Genomic DNA, 14,972 nt, shown 5'->3' with positions numbered 1-14,972 from the left:
GTTAAGCCCTAGGTACAGGCAATTTCTGTTGAGGCATGTAAACTAATACCCAGACAGATCATTTGGAGAGAATTCACGAGCATAAATTTCCAAATCATTCTTAGAATGTTATACCTTGTCTCCCACAGAAAGTGTTTACTAAAAATCCATAAACAGCTTAATTACAGTTCATAAATAATATCAGTTAATTCTATTCATTTTACCAGTAGATATACCTTTTATGAAGCTCAAATATTAAATTGCTATCTTAGCTCCAAGAGAAAGTTTTAGAGAAGGACAGCTATATCTCAACTGATAGAACCTAAGATAAATGGGATTCTGGGAGGCAGAACAGAAGAGTGAGACAGAAAATTGGACAGCTTCCAGCTACTTCTGAATCAGGTCCCCCCCAGGGTAGATTAAGTAATTTTAAAGTCCCTGGACATCAGACACAACTATATTCCAGTGAAAGTTCAAAAACCTATTGCAAGGGCATAAATACATGATTTTTTATTATTTATGCAATTTGGAATTAGCCACATGTTGTCACTCCCCTAGTCTCACGACACGTATTAGGAAAATTGACAGTTACTTCAGTTGTAAAAAAAGGAGACTGAAATAGATTTGTTCCCACTATTTGAAGGTAGATGCTCCAACTAAACAAAACAAAACAAATGTTCCTACCAATGGAGAAGACAAATTGCAATAATTATACCAAGTAGAAACCCATGGTAGCCATGGGAAATACGTTTTCACTTCCAAGACAACCAATGTCTAGATTCTAGTCTTGCTGCTATTCAAGAAATAGTTATCTAGGAAACTCATTTGGATATGGTCTCAAATGGCTTCTTCATTAACAATGATAAACAGCCTTAATTATTATTCTAGGGTTCTTGCCATAAATATGACAAGACAAATGTCAAATGGTTTGGTTATTTTAATTACACTGGACCAACAAATATAGCACCTAAACAATGAGACGCAAAATGGTATATAATTTGCACGCTGAGCATCTAGAGCTGTGAAAATATTTTTTGGTATTTTTACAGGCCCTTTATGAAAGTGTTACAAAGGCACTTTCAAATGATGTTCAGTAACTAACTTCCTATCATCTCTGGATTCTTACATGCTGGTTTTGTGCTAGCATACTGTTTAAGTTAGTCACTTTCCAAGAAAAAGCTAGGGCACATCCCATCATGATGCAGAATGACTTGAAGATTCTTAAGAATCCTTTTCTCACTGATTTTTCAATGTATAATATGAAACTGACCTGTATAAGAGTCTAGATCTACAATCCTTCTTTCTGTCATTGTTCATTTTTTTGGTAAAGTACTTTTTTCTTCAATTATGTAGTTTTTGCCTCATGTCTTGCACCATTTCATGGCTAGCCACCAAGCCAATATCTTATTTAGGTTTTTCACCTACAATATAGCAAGTATGCTCTAGTTTCAAATCTAACTATGGTTATCTGAGTGGTCAGTGACTTCAAATTATTTAGGAATTTTTCAGTTGGCATGGGCACTTCCTACCACGCTTCAAAAGCAATAAGTACAAAATATGTTAGTCACCTGTATGGATGTTATCAGTTAAATGACCACCCTTAACTGATACGGAAGGTACAGATATGTTGCCTGTATAACAAGTGAGCCTCATGTGTACAAACCGTGATACAACATTCCTTAGAAATGTTCATTTCCTTGGAAATGAGTAACGCTTGAGAGATGATGGCTGGTTCCCTATAATTCTTATACCATACAGTAGTACCTACCTAAAACAATTTTATAAGCTGATGAAAGCAGTTGCGTCTACTCCTCCTTGCCTTCAACTTGTTTTTGTTGCCTGCCTCACCATGCTAGGAAAAAGGAAAAGCAAGACCAAAAAAAAACCACTTCAGTCAGTGGTAGTTTGGCTCCATCAGAAAATCTAAATACATATGAACTTTGTATTTCAGTCAGGTACATAGTCTAAACAATGGAGTAATTTATCATTAGCTAATATTTGATCATGCTTGTCACCAATTGGTGTGTTTCAGTCATTTTTGTATAATAAGTAGGTGTACCTACAATGCAGGATTAGGGTGACTTTCTCTGGCTGAATGGTTCCCCATGTAGTAGACAGGAACCATGCCCCCTGAGCTGACCAGGCCATTCCCGGGAACACTTTAGCTGTCTGTGCTGTTGCAACAGTGAACACAGTAAATTAGCTCTTTTAGGAGCACGCAAAACTGCCCTTGAAAGGAGTAAATGACACCCTGGAGTAAGCTTGTGAACTGTAATGTCTTTATAGCCCTGGTACTTAAAGCTTAGCAGCTGTGGAGCACCCTCCTTGTATTGAGGATGAGACTGAGGCCCAGAAGGTCACAGTCACTTGCCTCAGGTCACACAGCCGGAAGGCAGGTCTCCTGACTACTCTTCTACCATTTTCCCCTTTACATCACAGAGCTTCTTTGCCTCCCGTAGGCGAAAGTTCAATAACATTGAGCAGGAGTTTACTGAGCACCAACGACATTAAAGATGCTTCTCAGTTTAGGAAGGGAAGAAAGTGGGTGCAAAGTGAGTGAGAACAGACCCACAAACACCACAGGTGCCATACCACCCTCTTCAGCATAGTTACAGTCAACTCACTTCTCTGCAAACTTAGTGAAAAACTGGCCAAGGAGAATAGGAGACTGGGAATACCTTAGACTCTTACACACCCAAAACGTCTGGGCATATTTTAGCAGAGCTCCAAAATAACAGTTAGAAAACAGTGTCCTAACGCTCAGTTAGTACAGCTGCCTTACTTAGTCATAAATACATAACAACATTGAAGACATTTTTAACCAGAGAAACACCCTTAATCCCATGACTCAAACACAATTATTCTCATTAAAAAAATTTCTAATCTAGTATTTATTTGGTCCCCATGTAAGCATATTTTCACACAGATGCTCTCATAACACACATAATTAGGCATTCTACTTTTTTTCATTTAACACTTCATAAACATATACTATATTTCCATGTAATTCACAAAGTTCTCATTTTTACCAGCCATATAATATTCCATAGTTAACATGCTTACTTAGTCATTTCATTAATCATTCCTATATGTGGGAGTATTTCAGATGTTCTCATTTATTTTTAACACTGGAAACACAACTTTCTCCTTAAAATACTAACAGAAATACAATTACTAAATCAAAGGGTATAAATATTTTTATGGACTTCATAAAAAGCCATATTAATGTCAAGAGATTGAAATTACCTATAAAGCCACCGGCAATATGAGCTTTCACTACTTTCACTAAACTTCCTCACCGTTGTATGTGATTAAATTTGTTTGGTGATTTACTTAATATAAAATGGTATTTTAGGATTGCTTTTTTATTTTAATGGTGATCATAGTCTCCTATTTTAAGATAAGTTTATTGTTTCATCTTTAATATAAATTTTTACATTATTCTATTCACATAATTTGACTGTATTTATGTCCTAATTTTCTTATGAATTTAAATGGCCTTTAATAAATGTATAAATTAAATTTTCTACAAATTGTTCTTAAGTTTGTTTTTAGATTTTAACCAGTTAATATGTCTGGTGTGTATTTGGATCCTCAGTGTGAGGTATATATTCAAAGATTTTTTGACAAGCCCATTCTCCCACAATGCTGTTTACTAAACTTGCTACATTATATTTTGTGTATATTGTATTATTATGGGTCCATTTCTTGGTTCCTCATTTTGTAATGTTGATCTACATATTTAAAAGGGAATGTTTGTTCAGACCTAATAAATGTTATGTGATGGGCATTGTGCTATATAGTTTTCATGTGCATTAATACATGAACTTGTGTGTGTGTTAGGTGGTTTTAATTACTGTTATTTTTTTATAGTATGTTTGAATCCACAGTAGGTCTTGATTCTACTCCCTAGTCTCTTTTTTTTCAAATATTCCTTGATATTTCCTTGTATGCACAAATATACTTGAGAAATTCTCACCCATTTTCCCAGATTATATTATTTGATTAAGTGTATTTTCTACCCTCCATATTCAGCCATACCCAAACAATTCTCATCAGGAGTTTGAATAGAATTGTGTTGAATCACATATATAAGCATCTTTGTAATATTCTGTTTTCCCATGTAAAGAAAACTTAGTATATTATCATGCACCTCTACTTCTGTTACATTTTAACTTTTTTATTCAATAAACATTTACATTCTACAAGTCTCCTCCTTCTGTGTCTTTCCTCATTTCCATTTCACTTGCTTGGAAATACTTCATTCTCAAGTTCAGCTACTAAATTGTGTTAGTTCCTCACAAGGTCCCCTGAATAATATCCTGTACATGTAGGTGAACACTGATTAAATGGAAGACAAGTATTTTAAGCCCTATCCTAAATAAAACATCTTAATTGCCTCAACAAAAATGAAATGAAGCTGTCTGGAAAGGACAAAACCACCACAAAATAATAGCCTTGGCAACCACTTTATTTTCTTAGTGTATTTACAAGACAAAGCCCTGAGTTCATTCAAAACAAAGCTGAATGGCTGAGGTTACCTAATACCCTCTTTTCCCTCCATCTTGACCAATATCTCTTATTTCTGCTATCCGCGAAATAGGTGTGTATTCACAGAGAGAGAAAAACCAACAGGGAATGTAAATGCCTTAAAATTAAATATTTTAAATGTGAATTTGACTGAGATTAGTCTACATAATGTTGTACATCATAATTAAATCCACGTTATCTTCCTTGATTTAATGGACCTAGATACTCTAAAAAAAATCTCATATTTTATGAAATCTATGTGGTATATGAAGAATTGTAGACACTACGGTGAAAGGGAAGAGAAGGACAAATAGAAGGAATGGGAGGGGAAAAGCCAGGAATATCTATCTGTGTGAAGGTAGACAAATAAGGACAGGAGCCGTTTTCCATCCACACTTAGAAAGTCACACTTTGTGTCAAATTGAGTGAAAGCATGAATGATGTGCTTCTCCACTTCCCTGAAGAAAGAAACACGGAGAAAATGTGGCAAATATTTAATCCGAGCCTTGTTTCCTGAAAGACTGCAAGATGCCCACAAATTTTCTTTCCCAGAGTTCAAAATAGCAAGTTGAGTGGGTGTAAGCACTTCAAGTGCAAAAAAAAAAAAGGTAACTAAGAAAAAAGAAATCGTACTTTTTGCTCCTCAGTTTGAAATTTTAAAAGAGGCCATTTAAAGGGATTTTAATGATTTGGATCTAGCGTTTGTCTTGAATCAGGACACAAATACGGTCCTGAATACTTAAACAAGCCCTCTGGCCACTTTTAAATGGTACAGTTTCTATGTAAAGACCACATTTACAATCTCATTCTTACAGTAAGAGTGCGCAGTTTCCATTCTGTTACAATCAGATACCTAAATACAATGCTGGCAGAAAGTAAAAGTTAGTTGAAGGTTCATGGGATCTCTGCCATGCCCAGGGAGAGGGACCTTCCTCAACAGGGCAATGAAAACTTTACCATGCATATCAGTCACCAGGGGAGCTTGTTAAAATGTAGATTCTGATTCTACAGGTCTGGGTGGGGTCCAGCTTGGAGTTCCCAGGTGATGCTGATGCTCAACTGAGGTCGACACTTTGAGAAGCAAGATTCTAGTCTATAACAATTGTTACTGACTGCCAGGCAATGGAAATAATCATCAACAACTAAGAATGTTTGCAAGGTACCTAACACTAGGCTGCTTGTTAGAGGAGATAATAAAGTACATATGATTAGCCCTGAGCTAACCCATAAAAAATGATTTTTAAAAAAATTAAGTGCTAAATGCTAAAATGTGCACTAATGATTCTAAGAATAATAGGAATTGAAAACAGGAAGAGCTCAGTCAGGGCTAGAATAGTGGCAAGGGGCTTCAAAGAGCAGGTTGGACTTGGTCAGGTCCCAGTTTGGGGGGATGTGGATAGAGAAACAGCAGGACCAGAAAAGGCAGTTCTCGAAGGGAGCTATGTGCCTGGAGTTCCAATAAGAGAAAACTACGTCACCTGCTTTGTGGCTGTAGACATGATCATTAGAAATGTTAACCAGAATTCACTTTTAACCAGGTGAAGGGAACTCCTGACCTTGTTTAAAATGTGTAGGTTTGGGAATTACAATGCTGTTTGAGGACAGTGAAGCAACAGGCAATCTTGCTTTAGTCTTAAATTTTCTTCACTGGCAACATCAAGAGTTATTAATGACATTTGATAGGTTTAAGCCTGGTACCACAAAGTTACCATTTTTGTATATATATTTATGCAGTATATGTCTTTGATTAACTGATGTCTTTAATGATGAATGATTTTAACAGCATTAGGATATAACTTTTCACTACAATAGAATTAATAATTTTCTGTTATTCAGAGTGTTTGAATTCTACTTTTATTATAAAAATAAACACTTTTTTTCTCCTAGAAGATACTTTTGGATGGCACATACCCACACAACACCCCAGCTCCAGCATTATTCTTCCCTTTCCTCCCATGCTGGCTGACAATGGGAAGAAAACACATCCAGAAACAGAATGAAATTATTAATGAATTATATCTTAGGGTTTTGGTTTTTGTTTTTTTTTTAATCTCCTTAGAGAGCTTTTCCCATCAACCCCCAGTATGTCAGATATATTGTCCAATGGATTCAACTGAAAAGGAACAGAGGGTCGCAAGGGTCAATATAAACATGAAAATTCAAACTCCACACTATTTGTACTAAAGAAAATTATAGGGCGATGAGGATACCTGTAAGCTGCAGGAGGGAACGGAGCATTTGAAAGAGAAACAGTACGTTTTAGCATTCCCAAGGCAGGTCAACAATCTCACCGAGTTCCAGTTCTGTCTTTGGCACTGCCAACCTTATCACCTTATCGTAAACAATAAGAAATGATATGTGAGCTACCTGCAAATATTACACTTCACATGAATGTTAAATGCCATGACTATGGTTTAACCACAACTGCTGTCCCTTCTATGTTTCTGTGCTACAAAACTTCCCTGTGCTTGCTGGAAGATGGAATTTAGGTAATAGATTATGACAAAACTCTGCAAGTTCAAAGTCTTGAAACTTGAACATAAGATCCATTCATCACTACAGCTGTGCCAAATGAGGCCCTGGTATTCAGGATGCACGGCTGGTTACCTACTCCCCCACTACTCTCCCCTACGCCCCACTAATCCACTCAGGCATATCCTCATTAATGACAAGAAAAAAAGATTAATATGAGACTGCTAAATTAACTGTTACCCATGAATGGTTGCAAAATACTAAATAGAAGGCAAACGGGCATGCCCTAATAAGACTGTGAAGTTTATCTTCTACAAATCTCTTCCCCTTTCTATTCTGAACCCTTTCAGGTGTCCTCCCCTGACTAGGTCATGGGATCCTTCAGGCTGCACTCCCCATCTACTGCGAAAAAGAGCTAATAATCTCTTTCATACTTGGCTGCCAAAAATGTAATACACTCTCATTACGAAAAGAATTTACTTTATGAAAACAAACAAACAAGAAACTTGGAAGATTATAAAACTTAATACAAATGAATAAATAATGGCTGGCAAAGAGGTATATTTGGGGAGTGGGTTTTACTAGAATAGAAGCAAGAAAACCCCCCTCTGTGGGAGATGCTATTACTAATCCTATGAAGATCCAGGGCAAGGTACTGTGCTATCTAAACTACAATGAGATATGGTCTGCTTTCAGTTTTGTAAGGCCATTTCTATTTGAATCGAATTGGCCCTTCTGAAGACAGTTCATCGATGAGAAATATTCTCTCGCTTTCTCTCTCTCTCTCTCTCTCCCCTCCCCGCTCCCTTTGGCTTGGATCTGGCCTTTTGGTTAGTCATAAGACATAGCCCCATTGTTTCTTCCCTGGTATCTCTCCTTGTAATCCTCTGTGTTTATGCATCCACCTACTTTTAGGATTACCCACAGATATTACCAGAAGTTTTAAGAGTTAAATTTACAATGGCACCGACTTCTAACTGCAAGCCTGGAACCACGGTGGACATAGGTTCAGTTAAGAGAGATTTCCCCGAGCCAGAACTGATGTCCTCACTAACCCGGGCTGCCAGGCCTAGATCAAATGAAGGTCGATTCACTGTCCCCAGAGGAAGCTGTTCAACTCGTCGGGTCGGTTCCCCTGAGCCCTGCCAAGGAGGCCCTTCAGACTGACAGCCAACCTGGCAGAGCTGGTGTCTTCCCCCAGGCAGAAAGGCCCTCCCCCGAGGACGGGCACCAAAAGCCAACAGAGCGAGCTGAGTGGCTGGGGGCAGCCACTTGTGGTGACACAAAGGCAGCTCTCTCTGCCTCGGGGGTGGGGTGGTTAGAAACCCCTGATGATGACTTGGGCTGTCGAAATGTATACTGCGAGACAGGACATCCCTTCTGGCCTTGTGGGTGAGTGAAGCCCAGGCCAGGGCAGCAACAAAAGCCTGGCCCGAGGACAGCCTGCTCCTCACATCAAAGCCGGAGGCCCTGGGAGGCTGGCGAGCAGCCAAAGACGCAAAGAGCGGCAGGGGAGTGTGTTGCCTTAGGATAATAGCAAACTGGGACAGGGTAGAGTCTGTGAATTCCAAGCACTGGGGAGGTCTGCTCAGAGATTTTACCCTCTCCTGTCAGGGATGTGATTTAATTTCCTTTGAAGAAAAAAAAGAAAAGAAAAGAAAAGAAAGAAAGAAAGAACAGCAAAGAACATACATTCCCAAACCTTCTATCTGCAAAAGCAGACATCACAATGCAACTGAATGCACTCTGGTCCTTTTCAGCTTGCAGCCACTGTCTCAAACAATAGGGCTAAGTGAGACGTGACATTCTCCCGTCCATCTTAATAGGGCATTAAGTCTAAGGGGTAATTAAGATCATTTAAATGCAAACATCACTGTTCCATTGCTAATATCCTCCCAGATATTTCCCATCAATTCTGTTTAATTAGAGAAGCACTGCATGTTAATGATAACCTGACAGTTTTATTTATTTGACAGGACACAGCATAGAGTCCCATTTTGAGTAACAAGAACTTACGGTGAGGCATCAAACTCTGTCACAAAGATGACTCAGCTTTTGGACCTAGAATGTTCTACCTGGAAAAGTTTACCCTACTTGCTCAACAGAAATGGGAGTTCATTCAGGAATTAATTATCTTCTCTCCTCCCCACTTTATTGTATAGCTTTTTGCATAGAAGCATACAGAAAACAAAGTAAGAAAGAAAAATTAATCAACCACTCTCCCTTCTGTAATCTTAAAATGTGATTCCTCAGGACCAGGATAAATGTTGTGAATGAACCGAAGCCCTTTCAAGGAAGCAAGCATCACAGGGAAACATGGCACACGTAGGCCACTGGAGTGACTGGGTGCCATCGTGAGAACCCACACTGCATAAACACTCCTTAGAACAGAAAGGGCCCTGTGAGCTTTCCTTTCCGAGGAAATGAATATGAGTTGAGGTCACTCAACTCTAATCCACCCAGTACGTCAGGGTTATCCTTCTAGCCGCACATGCTCCATTTAGGCGGCAGGTTGTCATAGCCCAGCTAGTCATCCCTAGTGGCATGCTGGGGGCAGAATAACTTCCAACTCCTTGCTAATCTGGTGTGGGGAAGGCCAAGGTACAGAGTTTTACTTGATTGCATAAAATGTAGAGTTATTTTCAGCTTCTGAATCATCGTTCTGGCTCTTTTACCAGTCCTAAAGCCATAGTGCAACCCTTTAAAAATATCTTTTCTATTCAATTTTAACTTATTTGAACATAAGCAAAGTTAATCCTGTAGAATTTCAAAAAGATGAAACCATGAAATGGAAGGGAAAAAAAAAGATCAAAAAGAGTTTTACAAATATTTGCAGTTTAAAATGGTCACCATTGCTCTTCCGTTATCTTCAAACTCAATATAAAAACCCTGGACAATTAATACTTAGCAGGACTTCGGTGCCTGAGGACACAAATCAATTTTGTTTTAGTTACACTTCCAAGACTTTGAAGAGAAACATTAAATAATGGAAATTTCAAAAAACTGCTAACTGATATAGGAAGAACCTTAGCTATTTCTGAAATAATTCCACTGGGATTTGTGCTGGATATTATAAAAACAGGATGTTTTGTTTGTTGTTCCTCATAAAAGACTACCAAGCCAGTATAAGGCTACAAAATACAACAAAAAGACAAATCTATGTGAAGTATTAAAAAAGCCAGATGGAATTTTTATTCATGTATTTAAAATTTTTGCTCAATGTGGGATGACCTCTGGAGACATATTTCTTGTTTTTATGAATGCCAAAAGGGAAATAGTTACATAACATAATTCTGCAGTGGTCCAGTATCACAGTGCAGAGAACTTAATCTTAAATACAGGACAGTCGGAGATGAGTCTTCACTGCTAAGACCTCTTATTTTAAAAATTCACATGGATTAATCCATTAATATTATACTTGTTCCATTTAGTTAGAAGCTGATCCCAACAACATAAAGATTCTGATAACAAACTTTTTTTTTTAATACTCCTTCAATGCAATGTGATGAAGCTACTGGTACCAAAGGATAATATTAGTGGATTTAGAGATGATTTTAAATGAGTGTGACTAGCCCACCCAGCTACACAATTTTATCTGTGTGTATGGGGGCAGGGAGGGAGGATGGAGCAGGGGTTAGCACTCTGTAAATTAAACCGTGATTTTTCACTACTTTCTGCCTAAGTAAACAGAAGCTTATATATCATCCCCATATCCTGACCCACACAGCCCCATTTGGGAATGAAAAGTAAGTGGAGAGGAAGTGCATCTAGGAAAAAATTGCACCTAAATGTTCTCCCAGCAGATAGCTGAGCTCTGCTCTACGCATCCAGATGCTTTTTGAAATAGCTGGGAAAACCACTCAAAAAACTACACCTGCTACCAGGACTCCATAAACGAGTCTCCATTCAAACCAAGTGCAAGTACCGGGTCGACCATGAGTCTAGGAAGGAAATATAGGCTTCTCTTCCCTTCTGAAGTCCTAGGAGCTACATCTAATCAACAAAGGTTTCGTTTTCTATAAAACTATAAGAAAATACCTTACCACTTACAAACGTTTCTGTCTGGTGAAATAAAAACTTTGTTTCCTATCTCAATATCTATAATTTGCAGTTTCTGTCACCTGTTAACATATTCAGCAATCATTTTCTAAGTACCTATCCCACACCAGGCACTGTGCTGCATCCGAAGGCACACAAATGTGTTTTCTGATCTCAACGAACCTGGCTTGCAGGTAGGATGAAAAGTGCTGTAGTACAAGTTACAATAGGGCCCACAGGAGAGTGAGGTGTACGGATCAAGGAAGGGCTGAGAATGGAGACATTTGAAATGGACCTGGAGTAATCAGCAGAAGCTTGTCAGGTAAACAAGGAGAAAACCAAGTTTGAGAGGAAATAGAGTATATTCCGTTTTATAACAAACTAGGTTTGAGGTGCCTTAAGAATATTAGATAGAAATGTCCAAGCAGACAGCGGGACATATAGATATAAAACCCACAAGAATGGGCTTCCCTGGTGGCGCAGTGGTTGAGAGTCCACCTGCCAATGCAGGGGACACGGGCTCGTGCCCCGGTCCGGGAAGATCCCACATGCCGCGGAGCGGCTGGGCCCGTGAGCCATGGCCACTGAGCCTGCGCGTCCAGAGCCTGTGCTCTGCAATGGGAGAGGCCACAACAGTGAGAGGCCCACGTACTGAAAAAAAACAAAAACAAAAACAAAAAACCCCCCACAAGAATATGTAAGCTGAAAACCCAGTTTAGAAGACCACTAGCATCATCGGTATCTAGGGTGATACTTGAAACAATGGGCCTTGTCAACGGTTTGGGAAGCTACAGAGAGAAGAAGCATAAGGGCTGCACTTTGAGGAAAGCCACAAAAACTGAGTAGTGTGGGAAGGGGCTGAGAACAGAGGTGGGTACCAGGTCACAGCATCACAGAGCCAAGTGGAGAAAAAATTAAATGATAAACAGTGTCAAATATAAATCAAAAATCGGTAAAAAAAAAAAAAAAAAGGCAAAGACCTAAAAGATTTCACTGAATTTCAAAATTAAGAGGTTACTGAGATTCCTTCCTAAAGCAGGTGGCCAAAACCATGATGCAGTTGAGATAGATAACGTATGAACTAGAAAAGCCATTAATATTATTGGTTTCAGTTTGCTTGTTTGTTTACTTCCAAAATGGAAGATATTTGACCATGTTTAATTTTTGAAGTTGGGAGACCTTTTAAAAGCTATAGTCCTGAAAAAAAAAAAAAGTGTTCTAACAAGGTTACATTTTAGACACAGTGGAGAGACATAATTAAAACTTGACCATGTTAAAGTAAAATTTCAAATTCTCAACAATTAACTAACTACTAATATTGATTTATTGATTTGGGGAACCAAAAGGAATCAGCAAGAAATCACACACAACTGGAGAAATCTTAAAAGTAAAACTACTAAAAGGCAAAACGGTGAACTCTGATCATAGGATTTTCAAGCTGAACACAACTTTACAGATGATCCACTTAAATCCCTTATTTTAAAACAGATTTTAACTCCATGCAATAATAACAACTTCCATCGGGAAATATCAAAACCAAATTTAAACTGTGCAAGATGAAAGAAATTGCTCGTGACAAAGAGGAGGCAATTCCTAAACCTGGCAATCACAAGTTCCCGGTGAGTGTACCAGGAAGATTTCTGAAGAGCCCCCTACAAGGTCCGCTGACATCCCACACTCTTGGTACCTCATGACTAACTCATCCTGCTCAGGCCGGGGGCATGCCCCTCAGTGATCCGCACCCTGAAAGTCACTACATGAAAAAGAAGTCCTAAAAAGAGTAAACAAGAAATTTTACCAAGGTAAACATATTAATGTTCATGTGATGGTTTGTGTTTCATGATTATAAATGGAAACCCAGTTTCATTCATGTGATGAAAAATTCAGGAAAAAAGAGTTTCTCTAGAACTTTGAAAATGATTTATAAAGTCAGTTTCTGGGAAACATAAAACTAATAGAAGCACTTTTGTACTTCTTTTATAAGTTTAATTTATAGGTTTCCAACTCCCTTGGTCTTTATGTTTTAAATAAGAGATGAGAAAGAAAAAAAAAAAAATCACCCAGAGGAAGCATCTTTATCAGGTCTGAAATAAAAAAGGCCTGGTAATAGGATTCTGGTTCCCAGCCAAGAGTGGGATCCACCTGCCCTCGGTCTGGCAAGATTTAGGGTTGTGATTCTTTCATATGGAGGCCCACACACATAAAACAAGCATTATCTTATCTCTTTATAAGATGTAGCAGATAGTTTTGGCAGCCTTGACTCTGTTTAGACTCTGACTTCCATAAAAAGGAAGCTTAAAAGTTTGGGCTTACTACTGAAAACCTTAAGAAAATGAAAGATCTAGAAATAGTAATGGAGTTTGACACAATCATCACATAGAATGATATAAACAATCAACATTTACTGCGTCCTTGTGTTCCAGCAATGTACTAAGTGATTTATGTGTATTTTCTCATTAAATCTTTTATGAGGCAGGTACCATTACTACCTTCCTTAGAGAGGACTTAAGGCCCCAAGAGTTTAAGAAACTTGTCCATGGCCTCACAGTAAGTGCTGAAAATGGCTTTTTAATCCAGTGAGTCTGACTCTAAACCAATGCTCTTGAAAAGATACACATAGTGGCAATATAAAAAGATTCTTGAGTTGAAGAAATCCAAGTACCCTGTAGTTACTTGCACTCAATTTTCAGTTCTACTCATGATTTTGATCTGGCAAATGGACCATCAGTGCCAAACCAAAGAAAGTTTAATATACTGAACCATTCCTGATTACTCACTATCTATGTTGGTACTACTGAACCACATGGCAACAGAGTTTTGGGTGGGTCAATCAGGTCTTTATACGACGATGATGGAAGGCTTTCATGCTTAGAATGAAGGTCATTGCTCTAAGTTTGGCAACAAAATCAAAATCTTATACAGCTCAAGAGTATTCTTTTACCCAGATCATTGTCTTAATTTACTCTGGCACTAAAAAGTGTTTATTACTATAAACTAAGACTAAAATTGATAGGTTTAGAGGACTTTATATGCCCATGTTCCACTAGATTAATTTTGGACGGCATGCCATGCTCTCCTCTAGAAAACACAATATTTCTTTGTTCTTAAAAAAAGCCAAAAATTTCCAAAAAGGAAACAAAACTTCACTACATGACATTCTTTTCAATTTTGTTTTAACTTCATTATTGGAAAATTTCTATATTTTATTTTTCTATAAAAAAAGTAGTCTGCTTTTCTTATAAAATGTTCATGATTAATTTTTCCCCTCATTTATTCGATTATTCATTCAACAAAAAATTGTGTACTCCCAAAGCCATGGTTCTTGTCCTCATGGAACTTAGGGGCTAGTGATGGACGGACACTGTAAACAGACTGTCACTGTGTAAATTCCAAACAAAAGGCATGCTGTGTAATCAGAAAGCTATGTAATAGTATTTGAGTAAGGCAACTCTTTTCTAAATGTACACTATTTAAAAGTTGGGGTCTAAGCATCCCTCCTGTCATGATCTGAAGCCTCAAATTTAGAGGTGATTAAAACAGACACATGTCAAATCCACCACAACTATACTTTTTTCAAAACTTCTAGATGTTCCAGGATACCCTGAAAATCTAACTTGAAAATCATCAGTATAGGTGTTTTAGAAACTTCCCCAAAGAAGTCATTGGCTACCATTCTTATATTCTAGTTTGCATAGATTTATCACTCAGTCTAACATATTAATGTGTGCAACTTGACAAATTTAGAGGGAAAGGGAAAAAAACCCATGGGATTATCAGAATTGGAAGACCCTTTCAAGTCCTGGAGTAGCCTTCTTTTCCATTGGATGTTTCTAGTCTAAAATGCAAAGCATCCCTATCTTTGACAAATTTGATGTAAATGTTTGTGATTTGATGTAGAAACAAAGATAAGGTAATTTTTTGTACTTATCTTTTAATTAATCCAAACTCTCCTT

General features: G+C 37.9%; 1 protein-coding gene across 17 annotated transcripts in view; it reads right to left on the bottom strand.

Annotated features, from left to right (window-relative positions):
- HIVEP2 (HIVEP zinc finger 2) overlaps positions 1-14,972 on the bottom strand; it is a 203,110-nt gene that overhangs the window by 94,059 nt on the left and 94,079 nt on the right. For 4 of the 17 annotated variants that reach the window (XM_082634053.1, XM_082634062.1, XM_082634064.1 and 1 more), the window contains one exon: positions 1,748-1,831. The exons of the other annotated variants lie outside the window; for them this stretch is intronic. The gene's annotated coding sequence lies outside the window, so the exon portion shown is untranslated. The remainder of the gene's footprint in view (positions 1-1,747; positions 1,832-14,972) is intronic. 17 annotated transcript variants of the gene reach the window in all.

This window comes from Mesoplodon mirus (assembly GCF_964341445.2).
Source record: "Mesoplodon mirus genome assembly, chromosome: 10".
Taxonomy (NCBI): Eukaryota; Metazoa; Chordata; class Mammalia; order Artiodactyla; family Ziphiidae; genus Mesoplodon; species Mesoplodon mirus.
Note: the sequence above shows the minus strand (reverse complement) of the source record. Positions and strands in the feature narration are given on the sequence as shown.